Below are 16,306 nucleotides of genomic sequence, written 5' to 3'. Positions count from 1 at the left end.
GGAACAGACAATTACGTTACGGGACTGTCGAAATATCGTAAGTAGAAGTGATTTTTCCCATAAGAAATAAAGGGAATTGAATTAATCCGCTCCCCACCCTCCAAAATATTAACATACAAATACATTTTATACTGAATACAATGTTTTTTTCTAACTACAATACAGTACCAAAGTGTCTCTTACCTTTATGGAGGGCTCTTGATGGCGTATGGCAGATGGTGATAAAAGGGGAGGAAGAGAGTTGTTCCTGTTTGGAAGGGGAGTCCCCTTCCATTATCACATCAGGCAGTGATGTTTTCTCTGGGGTACTCTCTTTCCTACGTTTTGCCTGAATACCACTAGAACCTGGTTATGATTCAGTGCTTGTTTGTCTCACTACAAATTTGTCAAGAGGCATTTGTTGTTCCTTTAATTTTAACATTTGTCTGTAATGATGCATCAGTGTCATTAAATAGGTTAAGGCAATGACCTACTGCAGCTTGATTTGGGCGAGTCGTTTCAGCAAAGGTTTGCAATTCTTCCCATGCTGCACACATTTTCTTAATTGTTGAGAAAGAGACATTCTGTACTCTTGTATCTGCTATATGCTCATCCTTACAGGGGTTTTCATATGTTGAGCCTTACCACTGACTTTCCTGGGACTCATGGCAAGGTATATAATAATTACTTTAATGTTCAAAATGCAAAAAATCACCACAAAAACGGAATTTCTTATAAGCGCGATCGCCACTAAGCGGGCAGCTGTAGTAAACTGAGGCAGGTCGGCCGCGTGACTGGGAACCACTCGCTCGGTCGACCTGAACGTGTACCAACAAATATCATAAGTCGACGACACCATCGGATGTTGAGTCGCATTTTTCGATGAAATTTACATCGTAACTCGAAATTATCGCAAGTAGGGGCAATCGTATGTTGAGGTGCCACTGTATATTATATATATATATATATATATATATATATATATATATATATATATATATATATATATATATTGTGACGGTAACGCGTTGGTGTTCGGCTGTTTAAGGCTAGGGGTATGGCCTCGTCACATAGTTATAAAAAAAAATAGAAAAACTGGAACTTCGTCTGTGGTAAGGTAAGGAGAGGACACACAAAACACTAGTAAACTTTAACAATGAAATTTTAATTACGTTAAATAAATCAAAACATGAAAATAATGCACAAACAAATTCTTATAATAAAATCAATGAATCAAAATAATAAGAATACTTAAATGACAAAATGAAAAGTTACGTTAAGGCAAAATAACAAGAAGTGCAATACAAAAGTTAAGTGGGAGGTGCTGGAATATTGGCTTAAAGCCACCACCTCTCTCAGTACACGCTAGAGTCTAGCTGGGAGGAGTGCTGGCTACGAAAGCACTGAACATTCTGAGGACTGATGTTGGGGCGACCCCAGACATCAGGTAGTATTGGGGGGCGAGTGCAGGTGCAGCCAGACCGGCGACCAATCAGCGGAGTCGTAGCGATCAACGGGTAGTTTGGTGGTTGGAGTTCGAACAGGTGGCTGGCTGCATACGTTTTGCTCACCCTGGCAAGCCTTGCTGGTGTTGTTGTCGTTGTTGGACATTTCTTCCATAGTCTTTTATATAATTGTGACGACGTAATTATGAAGGGAAGAGCAGGCTCAATCTCTTGAAGGAGATTATCGTCACAACTCTCCCCCGAAGCCTGCGGTTCTGGAAGAAGTACGTCGTTATGTGGTGGAGTAATGGATGGAGTTGCTTCTACTTTATAAACTCTGGAGAGATCATGGGCTAAGATGTTGTCAGACTCTTGGTATAGCGTGTCTCCAGGTTGAATTTCTGCAGTTAACAAGCCCATAGTAGAAGACGTTGAGATGAGAAGTGGGCGTGCTGCAGGAGGTGTAGGGTGGTGTGGTCCGTATTGATGGTGGACCGAGCACTTTTCAGGTGTGGAGTGAAGTGCTGAAGCTTCAGGATGAGGAAGAGTAGCTCCTTGCCAATTGTTCCGTCGTTCCTTGTAGCAGTAGTCGCTGACAGGTGTATTCTTCTCGCCTCGTTGCTGCATCACGACACCACCATCGTCGGTACCATTGGCGTCGACATGGAGGATGTAGGGCTTATCTGACGAGGTGAGAGTGGAATTAGAAGAGGGCATAGGAGCACGAGTATTATCCTGAAAGCATTTGGGAAGATCATTAAGGATTTCGGAATTAGAAAGTGCTGACTCCTTGTCAGTGCTTTCGGGAGGAGAAGCTGGGAAGGTCTCACTGTGGATGTAGGGTTCTGTGAATGTGGAATAGTTAGTCAAGACAGTGGGAGGAGTACCATTATATTGCTTCAGGAGGTTGACGTGGCACAGCTGGGTCTTCCGCCGCCTATCTGGAGTCTCTATGACGTATGTGTTGTTGTTTCTGCACTCTTTGACGCAGTAGGGTCCTGAAAATTTGTTTTGTAAAGGTGAACCTGGGATAGGAAAATAGGCAAGGACGAAGTCTCCCGGCTTGAATTTTCTTACTTTGCTGGTCTGGTCGTAATGAGTCTTCATTCTCACCTGGGCTTTCAATAGATTATCATGGGCAAAGCGGTGGACTCTCTCTAGAATGTGTTGAAGGTTTTGAAGAAACTGGGGCACATTCTGATGCTCACTGAAGGTGGCATCTCTGAGAGAGTCTTTGAAAGCCTTAAGGGGAGTACGGCACTTACGGCCGTAGAGCATCTCATAAGGAGATACTCCTAGGGACTCATTGGGGAGACTTCTGAAAATACACATTATTAGGTCAATCTGCTTATCCCAATCCTTTGAGGTTTCACTACAAAACTTTTTCAAGAGTGCTTTGATGGTCTGATGACTACGTTCAAGAGAACCCTGTGAAGCAGGATGATAGGGGCTGGACAATACCTGTTTGATGTTGAACTCCTCCAGTGTCCTTTTGAAGAGATCACTGGTGAAGTTGGTGCCACAGTCACTTTGAATCTCCCTGGGAAATCCGTATTGAGTGAAGATCTTCAATAGATGTTTGATAACCGTAGCAGCCGTGATGTTCTTCACTGGAACTGCTATGGGAAATCTGGTGGTAGGACACAGGATGGTTAGGATGTAGGCGTTACCTGAACTGGTCCGAGGTAAAGGACCAACACAGTCTATTATGAGTCTGTGGAAAGGTTCCGCAGGCACCTGTATGGGAATCAGTGGTGCTCTGGGAATGGAGACGTTCGGTTTGCCTGCCATCTGACATGTATGACACTGTTTTACGTACTGTTTGACGTTATTTACCATACCTGGCCAGTAGTAGTCTTGGCGAATCCCATGGTAAGTCTTGTTGAAGCCGTAGTGGGAGAATGCTCCGTGGGCCAGGTGTAGAATAGTGGGCCGCAGGCTGGTGGGAATCACAAGTTGTTCGGTGTTGGCCCAATCGTCCTCCTCCTTCAGTTTACTGGGTCTATATCTGCGGTAGAGCAAGTCGTTCTCTAGGAAGAACCCAGGAATACTGTCGGGTTGAGTCTCAGCCTGGAAAAACAATGGTGTTAAAGTAAGATCTTCCCTCTGCAACTTACGGAACTCCAACTTGGTCAGATGCGGGGGTAGTTTCTGAGGGTCTTGAGGGACAGCGGTAGCAGTAGAGTCAGCTGGCTGTGGACGTGCGGCTTGTGCACGGGTGGTCACGAGAACCGGAGGAGAAACTTCATCACTCTCTTGAACCTCTGCTGGAACATACTCAAGAATAGGGTTACTTGGCACAGAGTTACACACCTGGGGTTTGTCCATGACGATCAGGTTGGTCGGTTGCAGGTCTTCTGCCAAGTCGTTGCCTAGGAGAAGTTGCACTCCAGGCATGGGAAAAGGCTTTTCCCTGACGGCGACTTGGACTTCCCCGTTCACGTAGGGACAATCCAGGTGGACTCTGGCGAGAGGGTATGGAGTGGTAGCAGTGAGGTCAGTGATGAAGACTGTTTCCCCGGTGTAGACGATGTTGGGCACAGCCGACTTCAAGATGATCGATTGTAGAGCCGCTGTGTCCCTCAAGATCTTCAATTTGAAACGTCCCTCCGGATTTGAACCGTTGGCAGAGACAGTTCCAGTATACAGGTGGTTACTGAAAAGAGAAAGATCATTAACATCAACACCAACATTCATCACAGGCTTACCGGACTTAGGAGGAGTTGGTTTGGGTCGTTGTTGGTCAGTGGTTCCCTTGTATTGAGACTTACCACACTTGTCTATGGTATGTCCATAGAGTCTACAATACTTGCAGTACAGTTGTGAACCAGCTTGATCGGGGCTCACCTTTTCGTAACTGTACCACGACTTCTTACTGGAGGATGGTTCAGGTGTCAGCCGGTGGATGAGGCTGTAAGTGTCAGCCGACTTAGCACACTTCAGGTAGTCGGTTTCTTCTTTATCTGCTAAGTAGAGGCGGACAGGAGGCGGCACACGTCTCAAGAATTCTTCAACAAGCATCAGGTTGACGAGTTCTGTAAAAGTAGAGACATGTGCTGCTTCCAGCCATTTCATGAAATACCTCCGTTTCGTGTTAGCAAACTCGAGGAAGGTAGTGGTACTTGCCTTCAGGTGGTCACGGAATTTCCTTCTATAACTTTCGGTGGAAAGTAGGTAGGCGTCCAACACTGCTTGTTTCAGAGTGTAGTAGTCATTCTCAGACGCCAAAGTACTGAGTGTGACTGCAGCTCTACCTGTAAGATGGACTCTGAGAAGTGTGGCCCATTGGTCGACAGGCCAACTGAGTTGATTAGCAAGGGTTTCAAAGGTGGTGAAAAAAACATCAACTTCTGCTTCTACAAAGGATGGCATTAACTTACTTGCATGTGATATATTAAAACTGACGGGAAGATTGGCAGTAGCTTGCTGGCGTTGAGTGAAGTGTGAAGTTTCCAAGGAGATTTCGCGTTGCCGACACTCTAGAGCCAGAGTTGCTTGTTGCTTGTCATGTTCGCGTTGCATCTCCAACTCGCGTCGTTTGGTTTCAAGCTGTACTCGTTCCCGCTCCTGGAGTGTTTCAAGCTGTACTCGTTCCCGCTCCTGGAGTAGTGCAACCTCACGTTCCTGGAGGGCGAGTCCACGTTCGTGTTCTTCTCTCCTCAAGGCAGCTTCACGTTCTCGGAGGGTGATTTCTCGTTCTTGTTCTTCTCTTCGTATGGCAGCAGCTCGTTCTTGTTGTTCGAGGGCTTCCCTTTGCTGCTCACGTTCAATCTTGGCCAGCTCTAGTTTGAGTTTCAGCGTTGCCAAATCAGTTTTATCTGCAATATAGTAAGTTTCATGAGTTTCAGAGTCTATCTTACCTTGCTCTAAATAGTAATCCAGCAACAGGTTGTGTAGGTCATTTTTGTTGGCTTGGTAGGGAACTTCTAGTTGATACTCATGTGCAAGAGTTTGTAATTCAGTCCTCTTGGCACGACTTAAAGTCCCTATTTCACCTGCTGGATTTGCACGGAAAGTTTGGAGACGAAACATGGTGAAATTAGCAAATAAAGGTACACGAATGTTCAATAATGAAATGTCAGAAACAGGACAACGTGGCAACTGGTACCTATCCTGTGTGATCTTTAACAATTAACGTTAAGTGAAAGATATTAAATGATTAAATTAAATCAAGGGCGCAGGAAATCTTGTACCCGGTACTCATGTAAGAGAATAAGGGCAAGAAAATCCTACTAACAAATGAAACAGAGTTTCGAAAACAAATGAAACAGTTAAATGCTTCAAAAGTAAAATTGGTAGTCCAAGGATGTAGGCATACCTTGCCAAGTCTCTATAGGACAAAGCAAGTTTTTCCTACTGAATTTAATATGATACTTACAGAATTAGCGAACTTTTGTGCTCTGAAAAAATAAGCTAATTCCCTACCGTTGTATGTATCATCATCTCTGACTGACGTGTAGGGGTGCGAGGTGTCAACTGGTGACGAGAACTGCTGCTGAGGTCCCAATTCAGCAACTAAAGTTCGAGCTAGAGGAACTATGGCCCTCTTTATCCTCCTACAGTCAGATTGCAGAAGATTGGGTACTCTTGACCCGGGGCAGACCACAGTACCAGGGTACCAATATGATGATCTGTCAGAATGAGAAATATTCAAGGGACATAGATGGTAAATACGAGTAATAACAAGGAGGGAGAGATGACCAATTAAGAGTATGACTGCGGCCTACAGTCACCACGTAATCCAAAGTTGTCTCACCTTCACTATATGTTACTCTCGTAATGCACAATACACCGCACCTTATAAAAAATGAAATTGAATGAAAAATAGTAAAGCTACGTTAACAGAGTTAAATACGCTTACCATAAATTACCACTTGGCACCAGTACCTGAGTGAAGCTCCTAGGACAGGCCCCCATATAACTTGTGACGGTAACGCGTTGGTGTTCGGCTGTTTAAGGCTAGGGGTATGGCCTCGTCACATAGTTATAAAAAAAAATAGAAAAACTGGAACTTCGTCTGTGGTAAGGTAAGGAGAGGACACACAAAACACTAGTAAACTTTAACAATGAAATTTTAATTACGTTAAATAAATCAAAACATGAAAATAATGCACAAACAAATTCTTATAATAAAATCAATGAATCAAAATAATAAGAATACTTAAATGACAAAATGAAAAGTTACGTTAAGGCAAAATAACAAGAAGTGCAATACAAAAGTTAAGTGGGAGGTGCTGGAATATTGGCTTAAAGCCACCACCTCTCTCAGTACACGCTAGAGTCTAGCTGGGAGGAGTGCTGGCTACGAAAGCACTGAACATTCTGAGGACTGATGTTGGGGCGACCCCAGACATCAGGTAGTATTGGGGGGCGAGTGCAGGTGCAGCCAGACCGGCGACCAATCAGCGGAGTCGTAGCGATCAACGGGTAGTTTGGTGGTTGGAGTTCGAACAGGTGGCTGGCTGCATACGTTTTGCTCACCCTGGCAAGCCTTGCTGGTGTTGTTGTCGTTGTTGGACATTTCTTCCATAGTCTTTTATATAATTGTGACGACGTAATTATGAAGGGAAGAGCAGGCTCAATCTCTTGAAGGAGATTATCGTCACAATATATATATATATATATATATATATATATATATATATATATATATATATATATATATGCAATTGACGATCACAAAACACTGATCATTTTATGCGGAAAATCCACAGAGAAATATGAAATGAGGTGAACGTTTCGGCTTTGTTAAAGCCTTTGTCAACACCAGACTAACTAAGGAGAAGGGAGAAGGGGGGAAGATATATAGGCCGACACCTAACCAACCCATCCCAAGGGTTGGTCAGGTGTAATTAACCAAAAACAGGTAAAGCTAAGCTTAGAATGGTCAAAGAGGATTAAGCGGTCAGAGAATAAGGATGAAAGATTAAAGAAAAGCCTCATGAACACACAATATATGAATATACAATTATAATGAGACATTGTAAGCCTCTCTATCAGAGTTGTTTCTTAAACTGTTGTGCAATATTATAACTTAAAATGGATCAAGTTTGTACATTCCAGTACTAACATTAAGAAGATTTGGACACTGATTAGAGCAGACTCAATCAAATTCCGTTCCACGAAATCCCCACAATTGGTAATGCTTTTTGCCCCATTCCAGTTAATATTGTGATCGCATAAACTCGTATGTAGATACAATGCATTAGACGTTTGGGCAGTTCTAATACTATAAGCATGTTGTGACAACCGCAATTGTAAGGACTTTCCTGTTTGTCCAAGGTACACAGAATCACAATCATTGCAGGGAATCGAATACACACAACCTGCTGTATCAGGGGAGTTTTTTATTAAATTGGATTTGATCGTACTATTAGTGAACACCAAATTTATATTAAGTTTCTTAAAAATCAGAGACAATTTTTCAAGTCCACTCGCATAAGGTACCACCAATGAGTTAATAATTTTTGGTTTCGCCTTAGGGACGTGATTATAAAACGTACGCTTGGCTTGTACAAACGAGAAATCCAAAAACCTCTTAGGATATTGTAAACTCTTCCCAATTTCATATATTTTAGCAATCTCTTCATCAAAAAACTCAGGGCTGCAAACCCTCAAAGCTCGTAGAAACATTCCTGAAAATACTGCCTGTTTAACTTTACTATGCTGATTCGAATATAAATGAACATACGACCCCACGTTGGTAGGTTTCCTATACACATTAAATTTGAACTTTCTAGTGACTCTATGAATCATAATGTCCAAAAACGGAAGAGTACCATTCTCCAAAAATGGTACATTCTCCAAAGGAGAATGGTACTCTTCCGTTTTTGGACATTATGATTCATAGAGTCACTAGAAAGTTCAAATTTAATGTGTATAGGAAACCTACCAACGTGGGGTCGTATGTTCATTTTTATTCGAATCATCATAGTAAAGTTAAACAGGCAGTATTTTCAGGAATGTTTCTACGAGCTTTGAGTGTTTGCAGCCCTGAGTTTTTTGATGAAGAGATTGCTAAAATATATGAAATTGGGAAGAGTTTACAATATCCTAAGAGGTTTTTGGATTTCTCGTTTGTACAAGCCAAGTGTACGTTTTATAATCACGTCCCTAAGGCGAAACCAAAAATTATTAACTCATTGGTGGTACCTTATGCGAGTGGACTTGAAAAATTGTCTCTGATTTTTAAGAAACTTAATATAAATTTGGTGTTCACTAATAGTACGATCAAATCCAATTTAATAAAAAACTCCCCTGATACAGCAGGTTGTGTGTATTCGATTCCCTGCAATGATTGTGATTCTGTGTACCTTGGACAAACAGGAAAGTTCTTACAATTGCGGTTGTCACAACATGCTTATAGTATTAGAACTGCCCAAACGTCTAATGCATTGTATCTACATACGAGTTTATGCGATCACAATATTAACTGGAATGGGGCAAAAAGCATTACCAATTGTGGGGATTTCGTGGAACGGAATTTGATTGAGTCTGCTCTAATCAGTCAGTGTCCAAATCTTCTTAATGTTAGTACTGGAATGTACAAACTTGATCCATTTTTAAGTTATAATATTGCACAACAGTTTAAGAAACAACTCTGATAGAGAGGCTTACAATGTCTCATTATAATTGTATATTCATATATTGTGTGTTCATGAGGCTTTTCTTTAATCTTTCATCCTTATTCTCTGACCGCTTAATCCTCTTTGACCATTCTAAGCTTAGCTTTACCTGTTTTTGGTTAATTACACCTGACCAACCCTTGGGATGGGTTGGTCAGGTGTCGGCCTATATATCTTCCCCCCTTCTCCCTTCTCCTTAGTCAGTCTGGTGTTGACAAAGGCTTTAACAAAGCCGAAACGTTCACCTCATTTCATATTTCTCTGTGGATTTTCCGCATAAAATGATCAGTGTTTTGTGATCGTCAATTGCATCAATGGATACCACGTGCCAATTTCTTACCTTCTCCTCTCTCTACCCTTCCCTTAAACCTTTTGTTACTAAACTTCGTTCTGCTTTAGTGAAATCTCATTCCTTAAAAATTCGTCTTCGTTTTCTTCGAAAATGCCTCAGTGAACAAGTGCTTCCCCGTTCATTATTACCCAACAGCGTTCTTAAATTGTCAGATCAGCCGTTTGATGAGATACCCCGCATAGTGCTTATGAAAAACATCGATTTACTTAAATTTGAAGTTCGTGAATGTTTTAAAGTTGAGAATAACTGTAAGTACGCTTTTCTCCAAGCCATTCCGCCTGAGTGGAACCGTTGTATGATGGATTACTGTTATACTACTTTGAGGTCTACCTGCAGAAAGGTGAGTACTAAACTTGATTTCAAATTAAAGAAACTTATTCAACAAAGTGACTGGAATAAACACTCCAACCGGGATTTTGTTATAAACCTCTCGGATAGACAGCTTGATAATGACACGATTACTGCATTAGGATATGGCCTGAGCTTTGCCACATCTAACGGAACAGTCAATTATGTAGATATTGCCAAAGGTTTCAGCAATCTTGAAAAGTATAGCAATGTCTCAGTTGAAGATATTAATGTGTGCAAAGGTATGATGTATGGCGTTTTACTTAACAATTCTGTTCCTAATTGTCCAAGTCGATTTGTTCATGCGTTCAAAAATCTCAAAAAAGATAGTTCATTACATATTACCAAGGCTGATAAGTCAAATGCAGTAGTTATTATGAATAAAGATGACTATGTCCGAAAAATGGAGTTACTCTTGGAAGACAGGGATACTTATCTATTGGTTAACAGAGATCCTACTGAAAAAGTGATTGCACATTTTAACAAAACTCTTAAAACCGTGTGTAAAGGCGATAAAGAGTTGATATCTAGGCTAACAAGTCGATCCCCCTCTCTTCCTTACATGTATGGTCTTATAAAAACTCATAAGCCATATAATCCGGCAAGGCCGATTATTAGTTCAATTGGTTCGGCGGCTTATAAACTCTCTAAGTGGTTAGTCAAAGTTTTGTCCCCTATAGTTGGTACTATTTCCAACTCACACTTGACAAACAATGTGGACTTAGTTAATAAGCTATCCACACTGAATTTAAATTTTGATTTTAAACTTATAAGTTTCGATGTGACCTCTTTATTCACTAAAGTTCCTGTTGATGATCTGTTAGAATTTCTACGTGAGGAACTGCCTAAATATAATTTGAGCTTGCAGACCAATAAAGTATTGGAACTTATTAAATTGTGTATAAAAGACAATTATTTTAGTTTTAATGGAAAATTTTTCAAACAAACATTTGGTATGGCGATGGGCAATCCCCTGTCCCCAGTTTTAAGCAATTTGTATATGGAATTCTTTGAAACAAAAATCTTATCCAGGATTATCCCGGCTAATGTGGTTTGGTATAGGTATGTTGATGATATTTTGTGCTTATGGCCGTGCAACAAAGACCAGATAGTTTTTCTTAATGAACTCAATTCTTTGGTACCTTCAATAAAATTCACTTGTGAGACTGAGGAGAATGGTACTCTTCCGTTTTTGGACATTATGATTCATAGAGTCACTAGAAAGTTCAAATTTAATGTGTATAGGAAACCTACTAACGTGGGGTCGTATGTTCATTTTTATTTGAATCATCATAGTAAAGCTAAACAGGCAGTATTTTCAGGAATGTTTCTACGAGCTTTGAGGATTTGCAGCCCTGAGTTTTTTGATGAAGAGATTGCTAAAATATATGAAATTGGGAAGAGTTTACAATATCCTAAGAGGTTTTTGGATTTCTCGTTTGTACAAGCCAAGCGTACGTTTTATAATCACGTCCCTAAGGCGAAACCAAAAATTATTAACTCATTGGTGGTACCTTATGCGAGTGGACTTGAAAAATTGTCTCTGATTTTTAAGAAACTTAATATAAATTTGGTGTTCACTAATAGTACGATCAAATCCAATTTAATAAAAAACTCCCCTGATACAGCAGGTTGTGTGTATTCGATTCCCTGCAATGATTGTGATTCTGTGTACCTTGGACAAACAGGAAAGTCCTTACAATTGCGGTTGTCACAACATGCTTATAGTATTAGAACTGCCCAAACGTCTAATGCATTGTATCTACATACGAGTTTATGCGATCAAAATATTAACTGGAATGGGGCAAAAAGCATTACCAATTGTGGGGATTTCGTGGAACGGAATTTGATTGAGTCTGCTCTAATCAGTGTCCAAAACTTCTTAATGTTAGTACTGGAATGTACAAACTTGATCCATTTTTAAGTTATAATATTGCACAACAGTTTAAGAAACAACTCTGACAGAGAGGCTTACAATGTCTCATTATAATTGTATATTCATATATTGTGTGTTCATGAGGCTTTTCTTTAATCTTTCATCCTTATTCTCTGACCGCTTAATCCTCTTTGACCATTCTAAGCTTAGCTTTACCTGTTTTTGGTTAATTACACCTGACCAACCCTTGGGATGGGTTGGTCAGGTGTCGGCCTATATATCTTCCCCCCTTCTCCCTTCTCCTTAGTCAGTCTGGTGTTGACAAAGGCTTTAACAAAGCCGAAACGTTCACCTCATTTCATATTTCTCTGTGGATTTTCCGCATAAAATGATCAGTGTTTTGTGATCGTCAATTGCATATATATATATATATATATATATATATATATATATATATATATATATATATATATATATATATATATATATATATATATATATATATACATTATATAACATTATTAAATATGACCGAAAAAGTAAGATCAATAATTCTAACACGAATTTTCTCAATCTTTCGTACATTTCTTTTCACTGTTGGAGGTAATTCAAAAATCAATTCTCCAAAATTCATTTTTATTTCTAGTCTGACACGACACTTGAGCGCGTTTCGTAAAACTTATTACATTTTCAAAGACTTTACACATACACAACTGAATGGAACTTACATATCTCCGATTTGTTTATATCTACTTTTGAGTGAGGTGGATGGGGTGAGGTGGTATTTAATAGGGTACTAATTTCATCAACACAAGACAGAACACGAAACAATGGGTATTGAAATGGAAGTGATTGTAGAAAGCCTATTGGTCCATATTTCTTGATGCTTCTATATTGGAGCGGAGTCTTGAGGTGGGTAGAATATAATTGTGCATTAATTGGCTGTTGATTGCTGGTGTTGACTTCTTAATGTGCAATGCCTCGCAAACGTCAAGCCATCTGCTATCGCTGTATCTATCGATGATTTCTGTGTTGTTTACTAGGATTTCTCTGGCGATGGTTTGGTTGTGGGAAGAGATTATATGTTCCTTAATGGAGCCCTGTTGCTTATGCATCGTTAAACGCCTAGAAAGAGATGTTGTTGTCTTGCCTATATACTGGGTTTTTTGGAGTTTACAGTCCCCAAGTGGGCATTTAAAGGCATAGACGACGTTGGTCTCTTTTAAAGCGTTCTGCTTTGTGTCTGGAGAGTTTCTCATGAGTAGGCTGGCCGTTTTTCTGGTTTTAAAGTAAATCGTCAATTGTATCCTCTGATTTTTGTCTGTAGGGATAACGTTTCTATTAACAATATCTTTCAGGACCCTTTCCTCCGTTTTATGAGCTGTGGAAAAGAAGTTCCTGTAAAATAGTCTAATAGGGGGTATAGGTGTTGTGTTAGTTGTCTCTTCAGAGGTTGCATGGCGTTTCACTTTCCTTCTTATGATGTCTTCGACGAAACCATTGGAGAAGCCGTTGTTGACTAGGACCTGCCTTACCCTACAATGTTCTTCGTCGACTTGCTTCCATTCTGAGCTGTGGCTGAGAGCACGGTCGACATATGCGTTGACAACACTCCTCTTGTACCTGTCTGGGCAGTCGCTGTTGGCATTTAGGCAAATTCCTATGTTCGTTTCCTTAGTGTAGACTGCAGTGTGGAAACCTCCGCTCTTTTCCATGACTGTTACATCTAGAAAGGGCAGCTTCCCATCCTTTTCCATCTCATAAGTGAAACGCAGCACGGAACTCTGCTCAAATCCCTCCTTCAGCTCCTGCAGATGTCTGACATCAGGTACCTGTGTAAAAATGTCGTCAACATACCTGCAGTATATGGCCGGTTTCAAGTTCATGTCGACTAAGACTTTTTGCTCGATGGTACCCATGTAGAAGTTTGCAAACAGGACACCTAGGGGAGAACCCATAGCGACCCCATCTACTTGCTTATACGTGTGCCCATCCGGGCTCGAGAAGGGTGCCTCTTTAGTACAAGCTTGGAGTAGTTTCCTCAGAATATTTTCTGGTATGTCAAGAGGAGTACAGGCTGGATCACGATACACTCTGTCGGCTATCATCCCGATTGTCTCGTCCACAGGTACGTTGGTAAACAGCGATTCTACGTCCAACGAGGCTCTTATCCCTGTGGCCCGTGTGCCCCGCAGTAAGTCAACAAATTCCTTTGGAGACTTCTGAACCTTGCAGGAATTAACCTCACTGAGGACCAAGTCACTCTCCTAAATCTGGGCATAAACTGTCACGTTATGTCCAGACCGAGTGAGATGGCCCGGAAAGTAGAGTTGGAAATTCTGTTGGACGACATATTCGACCTCGAGACACAAAAGAAGATCACTACCAAAGATACCTTACAAGCAGAACTTATTGCAGAAGGAGGAAAGAATCGAGGCAATTACAGAAGCACCATACTGTCCCCGAGCTCAAAGCGGCAGCTAAAAGCCTTCGTGAGAACAAGGAGATAGTTGTCAGGAGAGGTGACAAGTCGCCAATATATGTCATTCTTAAAAAAGACGAATATCTGGCGAAAATGAACCTCATACTCTCTGACCAAACTAAGTTCCAAAGGGTAACGAAGGACACTACAGCCGAATTGAAAGCAAAGGTCAACAAACTGATCGAAACTGTGAACGCCAAGAAATCCGGACTCCACCTGCCAAAGATCATTGGGGAATATAAACCTGTATATGCGTATGGAAATGTCAAGACACACAAGCCTGGAAACCCACTTCGGCCAATCATTAGCCAGCAACCCGTTCTCGCAAATTCGTAAAGTCAATATTGACTTATTAAATAAGTGCATAGGTGACATACTAAACATAATAGATACCCTTAAAAAGCTTCATAGAAAACACCGACCTTACCTAACCTTGTTAGTATCTTAAGATAAGCATCTTATAGCTTCATAATTACAATTGTTACTTAACCTATTATAGGTATAGGTTAAGTAATAATTGTAATTACGAAGCAATAAGATGCTTATCTTAAGATACTAATAAGGTTAGATGAGGTCGGTGTTTTCTATGAAGCTTTTTAAGGGTATCTATTATGTTTAGTATATCACCTATGCACGTAGTTAATAAGTCTATATTGACTTTACGAATTTGCGAGAACGGGTTGTAGCCAGATACCCACACCCACGTACAGACTGGCGAAGCGACTCAACGGCCTGCTGACTCCTTGTGTTCCTTGCGCCTTCAGCCTGAAGTCTCCAAAGGAATTTGTTGACTTACTGCGGGGCACACGGGCCACAGGGATAAGAGCCTCGTTGGACGTAGAATCGCTGTTTACCAACGTACCTGTGGACGAGACAATCGGGATGATAGCCGACAGAGTGTATCGTGATCCAGCCTGTACTCCTCTTGACATACCAGAAAATATTCTGAGGAAACTACTCCAAGCTTGTACTAAAGAGGCACCCTTCTCGAGCCCGGATGGGCACATGTATAAGCAAGTAGATGGGGTCACCATGGGTTCTCCCCTAGGTGTCCTGTTTGCAAACTTCTACATGGGTACCATCGAGCAAAAAGTCTTAGTCGACATGAACTTGAAACCGGCCATATACTGCAGGTATGTTGACGACATTTTTACACAGGTACCTGATGTCAGACATCTGCAGGAGCTGAAGGAGGCATTTGAGCAGAGTTCCGTGCTGCGTTTCACTTATGAGATGGAAAAGGATGGGAAGCTGCCCTTTCTAGATGTAACAGTCATGGAAAAGAGCGGAGGTTTCCACACTGCAGTCTACACTAAGGAAACGAACGTAGGAATGTGCCTAAATGCCAACAGCGACTGCCCAGACAGGTACAAGAGGAGTGTTGTCAACGCATATGTCGACCGTGCTCTCAGCCACAGCTCAGAATGGAAGCAAGTCGACGAAGAACATTGTAGGGTAAGGCAGGTCCTAGTCAACAACGGCTTCTCCAATGGTTTCGTCGAAGACATCATAAGAAGGAAAGTGAAACGCCATGCAACCTCTGAAGAGACAACTAACACAACACCTATACCCCCTATTAGACTATTTTACAGGAACTTCTTTTCCACAGCTCATAAAACGGAGGAAAGGGTCCTGAAAGATATTGTTAATAGAAACGTTATCCCTACAGACAAAAATCAGAGGATACAATTGACGATTTACTATAAAACCAGAAAAACGGCCAGCCTACTCATGAGAAACTCTCCAGACACAAAGCAGAACGCTTTAAAAGAGACCAACGTCGTCTATGCCTTTAAATGCCCACTTGGGGACTGTAAGCTCCAAAAAACCCAGTATATAGGCAAGACAACAACATCTCTTTCTAGGCGTTTAACGATGCATAAGCAACAGGGCTCCATTAAGGAACATATAATCTCTTCCCACAACCAAACCATCGCCAGAGAAATCCTAGTAAACAACACAGAAATCATCGATAGATACAGCGATAGCAGATGGCTTGACGTTTGCGAGGCATTGCACATTAAGAAGTCAACACCAGCAATCAACAGCCAATTAATGCACAATTATATTCTACCCACCTCAAGACTCCGCTCCAATATAGAAGCATCAAGAAATATGGACCAATAGGCTTTCTACAATCACTTCCATTTCAATACCCATTGTTTCGTGTTCTGTCTTGTGTTGATGAAATTAATACCC

At 41.1% G+C, this 16,306-nt stretch overlaps 1 protein-coding gene across 1 annotated transcript in view; it reads right to left on the bottom strand.

The window, feature by feature from the left end:
• Positions 1–16,306, bottom strand: part of LOC138349611 (uncharacterized) — a 124,725-nt gene that overhangs the window by 30,917 nt on the left and 77,502 nt on the right. The gene's annotated exons all lie outside the window — the stretch shown is intronic.

The sequence above is a fragment of the Procambarus clarkii genome, chromosome 37 (genome assembly GCF_040958095.1).
Source record: "Procambarus clarkii isolate CNS0578487 chromosome 37, FALCON_Pclarkii_2.0, whole genome shotgun sequence".
NCBI classification, from domain to species: domain Eukaryota; kingdom Metazoa; phylum Arthropoda; class Malacostraca; order Decapoda; family Cambaridae; genus Procambarus; species Procambarus clarkii.
The sequence above is the reverse complement of the archived record's forward strand: the minus strand, read 5'-3'. Positions and strand labels throughout refer to the sequence as shown.